Here is an 8,871-nt window from a genome sequence, read left to right as displayed (position 1 = left end):
CTCACGGTCTCTCCTGCCCGGGCTGGCTTTGAACCTTGATCCTCAGATCTCAGCCTCCTGAGTAGCTAGGATTACAGGCGTGAGCCACCAGTGCCCGGTGAGAAATTGCATCTTTTAAAAATGCTTTCCACCATGGGCTGGGAATGTGGCTTAGTGATAGAGTGCTCGCCTAGCATGCATTGAAGCCCTGGGTTCGATTCCTCAGTACGACATAAACAGAAAAGGCCAGAAGTGGTGCTGTGGCTGAAGTGGTACAGTGCTTTCTCAGGGTCGGTGCCCAGGCCCTGAGTTCAAGCCTCAGGACTGGCAAAAGAAAAAAAAAAGTCTCATGGACTTTCCTGCCCGGGCTGAACCGTGATCCTTGGATCTCAGCTTCCTCAGTAGCTAGAATTACAGGTGTGAGCCACTGGCACCAGGTCACAGGGAACTTCTTGAAAATAACCACTGATGCTTCCCAAGTGCTTGATTCCTCCTGGTCCTGTTCCACAGACCAAAGCCCTTCACAATAGCTTCATGAATTACCCCAATTGACGGGCAATAGCGGAGGGCATTGGGGCACATCAGCACCACCCTTACCCACGGCCACACTTGCTGACGATTCCCACCTGGACGACAGCCACCTGCTTGCGTGCACATGCGCTGGACCACAGCATCCCCGCTCGAAACCGTATACGCATGCGCACTAGCTTCCATTGGCTATCCAGCACACGCATGCGCACTATCTCCCAAGGCATAACTTCGTGTTGTGTCGCTTTGCAGTGACTTTTGAAGTGTTTTCTACGCCTCCCTACGCCTGTGTTGAGTGAGTGAAGAGGGATGGGGATGGTGCCCATCTGGGGAACAAAACAGAAAACACCACCCTGGCTCCCAAGAAGTTGACCGTAGGTATAAGCACATGTCAGAATTCATCCCTTGGTGCAATGTCTCAAAGTTTCTAGAACTTTCTCATTATCTCATCTAATCTTGACAATCCTGTCAAGTAAGTCTCAGGATCTGGGGTCTATGATGAGGAAATTGAAGTTCTCCAGGTCCCTGGGGGCTGCCCCCCCCCCCAGCACTGAGCCCTAGGGAGAGCCGCAGCTTGACCTCAGTCCCGTGACACCCCAGGCCAAAGGGAAATGACACAGTCTTAGCCAGCCCAGCCCAGTGGCTTGCAGCCCTCTCCAGCGGCAGGATTCCTGTTTCCCTCGGAAAATGGTTGCAAATCTGCAAATAAGAAGAGCTGGGCTTTAGAGGCTCATGCAAGTAATCCCCAGCTACTCAGGAGGCTGAGATCTGAAGATCTCAGTTTAAAGCCAGTAAGGTCTGTGAGACTCTTAACTCCAGTAAAGCAGCCAAAAGCCAAAAGTGGAGCTATTGTTCAATGGGAGAACACTAGCCTTAAGCAAAAAAAAAAAAAAAAAAAGGCTCAGGCTCTGAGTTCCAGCTCTGTGAATGCATGTGTGTCCCCCCCTCCACCTCTCACACACACCATTATTTGGGGATTGAGTAACTGGGTAAATTCTAAGTGACAAGAAAGGGGGAGAGGACCACAGCACAAATGAACAGTACAGTCCGACAGTCACGCACCAGACATTGCTTAGACAGTTGGCAGACAATATTTGGAGTGCAAATAGACATAGTAAGTTGCTGCAATAACTTTGCGTCTACAGGCAGGTGACAGCCGGTGGACACCACACTGCCGGAGTTCAGAGACATCGCCCAAGTCTGTCAACTTGAGCTTGGGCACCAGTGAGAAAGAGCTCGCAAATCCCTTGGGTTCCAGGAAAAATACTTTGGAGGAGAGGAGGCTGACCGAGGAGCCAGGCCTGTGGGGAGACTCAGGAGCAAGTGGATACATTGCTTTGGTGGGAATGGTTGATTATGAATGCCCAACAGCTGTTTGGACAGTTGAAATAATAAGGCAACTAGAGAGGGAAGTGTGGTTTAAAGGAGAAAGAACAAAGACCATCATTCTTTCTTCCTCTACCTCTTCCTCCTCTTTTCTCTTCTGTCTGGTGTAGGTACTAAGGCTTGAAATCAGGGCCTGGGCACTGTCTCTTAGCTTTTTTACTCAAAGCTGGAGCTCTGCTACCTGACCCATAGCTCCACTTCTAGCTTTTAGCTGGTTAATTGGAGGTAAGAGTCCCATGTAGTTTTTGGTCCAAGCTAGCATTCAACTCTGATCCTCACATCTCAATTTCCTGAGTAGGGAGGATTACAGGCATGAGCCACTTGTCCCCGGCTTCACCATGGATGACTTCATGAACTTTTCTCCAGTGCCTTGGGGCTTAGATGTGTTTCATAATTCAGTGTTTTGGATTTGAAAAAAACAAAACAAAAAACAACGCTTCTGTTTTATGGTAATGGGGCTGGAACTCAGGGCCTCTTGTTTGCTAGGCAGGTGATCTACCACTTGAGCCACATCTGCAGCCTTTTTTTTTTTTGGCCAGTCCTGGGGCTTGAATTTAGAGCCTAAGCACTGTCCCTGAGCTGTTTTTGCTCAAGGCTAGCACTCTACCTCGTGAGCTACAGCTCCACTTCCGGGTTTTTCTGTCTCTGTGGTACTGAGGAACAAACCCAGGGCTTCGCGTATGCTAGGCAAGCAAAGCGCTCTACCACTGGGTCACCTTCCTTTCCCCTCCACCCTTTTTTATTTTTTAGAGTCTCAGTTTTCCTCAGGACTGGCCTGGATTGTCATCCTCCTTATAGCCTCCCTTGAAGCTGAGATCATAGATATGGCCATCATGCTTAGCTTATTGCTAAAGATGGAGTCTCTAACTTTTTTACCTGAACTGGCCTAGAACTGTAGTCTTCTCAAGTAGTTGGGATTATAGACATGAGTCACTGTACCTGGCAATATATATATTTTTGGGGGGGGAGGAGTGGCCCTAAGATGAACTCAGAACCTCACCCTTGCTAGGCAGGAGCTGTTTACTGTTGGGCCATCTCCCTAGTCCTAATCAAACACTTTGATTTCTAAAAGGAGTTGAGCACCAGTATTCCACCTATAATCCTAGCTACTTGGAAGGCTGAGATCTAAGAATCATGAGTTAAAGCTAGCCTGGGAACAAAAGTCCCTGAGACTTTTATTTCCAATTAACCCGCAGTAAAGCCAGAAGTGGAGGTATGGTCAAAAAGATGGAGCACTAGCCTTGAGTGGAAAAACCAAGCAAGAGTGCTCCCTTCTGTGAATTTTCTATAGATTTACCTATCTACTTTAGCCTTGCTACTCAACTGATAACTTGGGGAGTTTGTGTGTTAGACAGCTCATTTCTGGCACATCTTAGACAACCATTCAAGGAATGAATGAAAGAAGCTCTATCTAAAAAGCTTATAATTACACCATGGATAAAGTCACCAATGTGAAAATACACAGTCTGATTCCTATCTTCTAAAAATAAAATCCTACTTGCATCAAGCTGCGGGAAATGGTTTGCAAAAGTCACCTGGGTGGCGATGCCAGCCCCTGTGATAGACAGCTGTGGGGTAAGGCTGAGGCACTGGCCAGCCCAGGCGGAGTCAGTGCAGCCAGCAGTGCAGAGCTGGGCCAGGGCAGAACAATGTGAGATGAGTCACAATGGCGTGTCACCCTTGCTCAAGGTACAATGGGATGGTTGGGAAACACAGTGTCACAAGGCAGGATGAGCTCAGCGCCTGCCTCTTGGTGGGGTTTGTGAGGATAGAGAGAGAAAAGGACGGCAAGAATGCTGAGGCTGAGAAGGGGATCCAAGGCCAGAGCCAGAGCCTCTCCAGGCTCATGTTCCTTCCTGCCTGCCTTAGAACCCCAGGATTCCAGATGGCTTCTGGACTCCCTGAGCTGAGCCCCTCTAGAGCAGGAGCAATTCCAAGTGTGTTTCTGATCACTTTTTTTTTTTTTTGGCCAGCACTGGGGCTTGAACTCAGGGCCTGGGCACCATTCCTGAGCTTCTTTAGCTCAAGGCTAGCACTCTGCCACGTGAGCCACAGCACCACCTCTGGCCTTTTCTGTTTATGTGGTACTGAGGAATCAAAACAGGGTTTCATGCATGTTAGGCAAGCACAAAGCCACATTCCCAGCTCTCTGATCACTATTTAAATTATTAAACAAATGGCTGACACTCAGCACCACACACACACACACACACACACACACACACACACACACACCATTGGAGTTTGAACTCAGGGCTTTGAGATTGCTAAGTAGGTGCTCTACCACTTGAGCCTCAACTCCAGCCTTTCTTTGCTTTATTTTTCATGGTCTTGAGTTTATGCCTAGACCATAATCTCCCTATTAATGCATCTCTAGGCACGTTCCACCACAACTAGCTGGTTTGTTGAAATAGGGGCTTGCTAAATTTGCCCCACTGGCCTCAAACCAAGATCCTCTTGATTTCTACTTCCTAAATAGCTGAGATTACTGGTGTGAGCCAATGTGTGCTGCTCAGATCTGGGTTTCTGATATTTTATTATTAGACAAATAGCTAATCTTCAGCAGCAACAACAAAAAAGCTGGTGGCTCGTGCCTATCGTCCTACTCAAAGGCCTATCATCTGAGGATCGCGGTTCAAAGCCAGCCCAGGCAGGAAAGTCCAAGAGACTCTTATCTCCAATTAACTCCCCCAAAAAGCTTGAAGTGGGTGGAGTTATGACTCAAATGGTACAGCATCACAGCCTTGAGCAGAAAAGACTTCGAGACAGAGCCCAGGCCTTAGGTTCAAGCCCCAGGGCCAGCAAAAAAACAAAGCAAAAGAAATAGACAAGTAGCTTGCTTCTCTCTTTCTGGACCCCAAGAAAAAGAGATACAGGAAACTGGAAGAAGAAAAAAAAATCAAGAAAATAAAAAGAGCCAGGGGTTGGGAATATGGCCCAGTGGTAGAGCGCTTGCCTTGCATGCATGAGGCCCTGCATTTGATTCCTCAGCACCACATAAGCAGAAAAAGTTGAAGAGTGGAGGGACAGTGCCCAGACCTAGAGTTCAAGCCCTACAATGGACAAAAAAAAAAAAAAAGCCAGGGGCTGGGAAGGTGGCTCAGTGGTAGAGCACTTGCCTTGCATGCCTGAGGCCCTGGGTTCGATTCCTCAGCTCCATATAACAGAAAGAAAAAAGCTAGAAGTGGCGTTGTGGCTCAAGTGGTAGAGCGCTAGCCTTGAGCTGAAGAGCTGAGGGACAGCGCCCAGGCCCAGACTTGTGGCTCAAGTGGTAGAACACTAGCCTTGAGCTGAAGAGCTGAGGGACAGCGCCCAGGCTCAGAGTTCAGGCCCCACGACCGGACCCAAAAAAAAAAAAAAAAAGCCAGAGAAAAAATAATCTATAATCACATTATCCCTCCCCTCCCTACTCTGCGCCTCCAAACCCTAGGTATTTTATCATATACCTGCCCATTCTTCCATTACCAATCCAATTTTCCTTTTCAAACATGGTCTTACCACGTAACATAGGCTGGCCTTTAACTTCAAGATCCTCCTGCCTCCACTTCCTGAATACTGAGATTAGATATGAACCACCAAGCCCAGCTCTACCTAAATTTCTATTCATACCCACCCACCCCATTATCTACCACCCCACCTACCCACCCACCCACCCGCTCATCCCTCTCTCCATCTGTGTGGAAGTTCCTGCTTGCAAACAATAGGCTTCCCTCTCATAGAAAAGGAATGCATGAGAGAGTTAAAGAGGCTCACAGAATCCAGAGGGGAAGATGGGCACAGAAGTTCAGTGTTCAGGAATGAGCCTCAGACCACCCAGAGGTGCTTCCCCAGGGAACCACCCCTGCCCCTGCCTCTCAGTGCAAATTCTGCAACCCGCCCCGCCCTGTCCCCAGCTGAGGTGGGAACAGGACTCCAGAGCCTTTCTTCCCTCACTCTGACTGCCTGAGGCTCCCCCGGCCCCTTTCTCCGGATGCCTGCTTCCTTTCTGTGCTCTTCCACATCTAAACCACCTGATAGGGCCTCTGAACCCCAGCCCTGTGCCTTCCTTGCAAGAGTGTCTGTCGTCACTTTGGGGAAGTGGGACCAACGACGTAGGGGAAAAAACCCAAACAGGAAAGTTGATCAAAAGATGTCAGTGATTGTCGGGCATGCGAATGAATGACGCATGGGCATCATTCCACGCTATGGCGAGGAGCTTTTCCTTCCCTTAAAAACACTGAACGAGTCAGGTGCGGTGGCTCTCGCTACTTAGAGGGCTAAGATCTGAGGATTGTGGTTTGAAGCCAGCTCAGGAAGGAATGAAAGTGCATGAGATGTTTGTTGTTAGTGGTGGTGGGGCTTAAACTCAGGGCCTGGGTGTGATCCCTGGGCTCTTTTGCTAGTGCTCTACCACTTTGAGCCATGGTGCCACTTCCAGTTTTCTGGTGGTTAATTGGAGAAAAGAGTCTCATGGAGGGCTGGGAAGGTGGCTCAGTGGTAGAGCGCTTACCTTGCATGCCTGAGGCCCTGTGTTCGATTCCTCAGCACCACATAAGCAAAAAGAGAAAAGCCGGAAGTGGCGCAGTGGCTCAAGTGGTAGAGCGCTAGCCTTGAGCTGAAGAGCTGAGGGAGAGCGCCCAGGCCCAGAGTTCAGGCCCCACGACCAGCCCCCCCCCAAAAAAAAAGAGTCTCATGGACTTTCTTGCCCCAGTGGGCTTTGAACTGCAATCCTCAGATCTCAGCCTCCTTAGTAGCTAGGATTACAGGTGTGAGCCACCAGCGCCGGGCTTATTTTTCATATTTCTTCTCCTGGATTACAGGAACACAAAACTGGAGGGGAGGGAGGGGGCGTAATGTACATGCATGCATGCACAAGTGCATGTTCTCCTATTGGAACTTGATTGAACTCAGAACCTGAATGCTGTTCCTTAGTTTTTTTGCTCAAGGGCAGTGTTCTACTATTTGAGCCACATCTCCACTTGTGGCCTCTTGCTGGTGAATTAGAGATAGAGTTGCATGAGCTCTCCTGCCTAGGTTGGCTTCGAATCATGATCATCGGATGGATCCTCAGTTACTAGGATTACAGGCATGAGCGGCAGGAGCTGACTCCTGAGGCTTCTTTTCCTCCCAGCGAAGGAACACAAGCTCTCCTCCAGCCCATGCAAGTTCAGCTGCTCCCTCTGCCTGCCTTGAGCAGGTCCAGTGAAATGCTACGGTGGCCTCCTCTGCAGCCCACCTGTTGGCTTCCTGTCACCCAGGCTGTCATTGACTCCTCCCTCCACCATCCCAGCGGCCTGTGAGACTCACTCATTTTATTTTATATTTGGGGGAGGTCTGGTTGTGGAGCCTGACCTCTGGGCCTGGGCGCTGTCCCTCAGCTCTTCAGCTGAAGGCTAGCGCTCTACCTCTTGAGCCATAGCGCCACTTCCGGCCTTTTTCCGGCTTATGTGGTGCTGGGGAATCGAACCCAGGGCCTCAGGCATGCAAGACAAGCGCTCTACCACTGAGCCACCTTCCCAGCCCCAGACTCACTCATTTTAGAATGCCAGTCTGAACTGTTCCCTGGAGGCCAAGCTGACACAGCCCCTTGGGCACCCGAACTCAAGGGGAAGGTTAAAGTCCACCTCATTGTTTTGTGGCCAAAGTGGACCATCACAGAATTATAGCAAGTGTCTTGCCTCCAAGAGGTTTTTCTTTTTTCTTTTTTTGTGTGGCTCGTGGAGCTTGAACTCGGCCTGGGCACTGTGCTGAGCCTCTACCACTTGAGCCACAGCACCACTTCCAGTTTTCTGGTGGTTAATTGGAGATAAGTCTCATGGACTTTCCTGTTTGGGCTGGCTTTGAACCTCAATCCTCAGATCTCAGCCTCCTGAATAGCTAGGATTATAGGCATGAGCCACCAGTGCCCAGCAGGGTTTTCTGTTGTTGTTGGTGGTGGTTCTGAGCTCCTTTTCTCAAGGCTAGTGTTCTACCACCTTGAGCCACAGCACCACTTCTGGTTTTTGAGTGGTTAATTGGCGATAAGAGCCTGTTGGGGACTTTTCTGCCCAGGCTGGTCTCAAACCGGGATCCTCAGATCTCAGTGTCCTTGTGTAGCTAGGATTACAGGTGTGGGGCTCTGGTAAGTGGCCCTCCTGAGAGGTTTATGCTGAGGATTCATTGGTAAGAAGCAGATGCACCTGCTTAAACATCTAGCAGCTTTCCTGGTACCAAATGAGGAGAAAAACAAGAGTTTTAAGCTTTAGGGAGGGTCAGACGAGGGTGGCTGGAAGATGGCTCTCTGTTGAAGAGGTGGCTTTGAGGAGTAGATAAGGGCTTGGGGCTCACCACTGTCCGGAGGCTGAGATCTGAGGATTGGGATTCAAACCCAGAGGAGTCAGTGAGGCTCTTATCTCCAATTAACCAGCAAAAATCTGGAAGTGGAGCTGTGGTTCAAGCGGTAGAGCGCTAGCCTGAGGCTGAAAAAGGTAAGCAAAAGTGGAAGGCCCAGAGTCAAGCTCCAGTACCATTCCCCATCCCTACTCCCATCGCCTCCCCCAATCCCAGTCCCCTCCCCCCAAAAGGAGGCTGCCCTGTGACCGGGGCAAGCCCGCCTCTGTAATCCTGCCCCCACCAGCAGTCCCTGCAACCTGGCAGATCCCCGCTGGCTCCCTCACCCACCCGTCTTCCTAGGTATATGGGCGGAATTCCATGATGATGTGATGATGTGATGTCCGTGATGATGTGATCTCTATCTCCGCCAGCTTACCAGGATCTTGCAACCCTGCAAGAGACCAGGCCACGGGTGGACGCAATGTGTGTGTGGGGGATCGGGGTCGGGAGCAGGCTGCAGCCCGGGAAGAGGCTGAGACCCTGCACAAAGCGTCCGCAGCTCCCCACCCCTCCTCCTCCCTCTCCCCAGGGAGGATCAGCCGGTGGGATTCTGGAGAGTTCTCCTCCAGCCAGCATCCTCGCGTGCGGGCGGGGCGAGCCGCCACGCCCTCCCCGCGGCGCAGGCCG

This window comes from Dipodomys ordii, unplaced genomic scaffold (assembly GCF_000151885.1).
Source record: "Dipodomys ordii isolate 6190 unplaced genomic scaffold, Dord_2.0 Scaffold120, whole genome shotgun sequence".
Taxonomy (NCBI): domain Eukaryota; kingdom Metazoa; phylum Chordata; class Mammalia; order Rodentia; family Heteromyidae; genus Dipodomys; species Dipodomys ordii.
Note: the sequence above shows the minus strand (reverse complement) of the source record.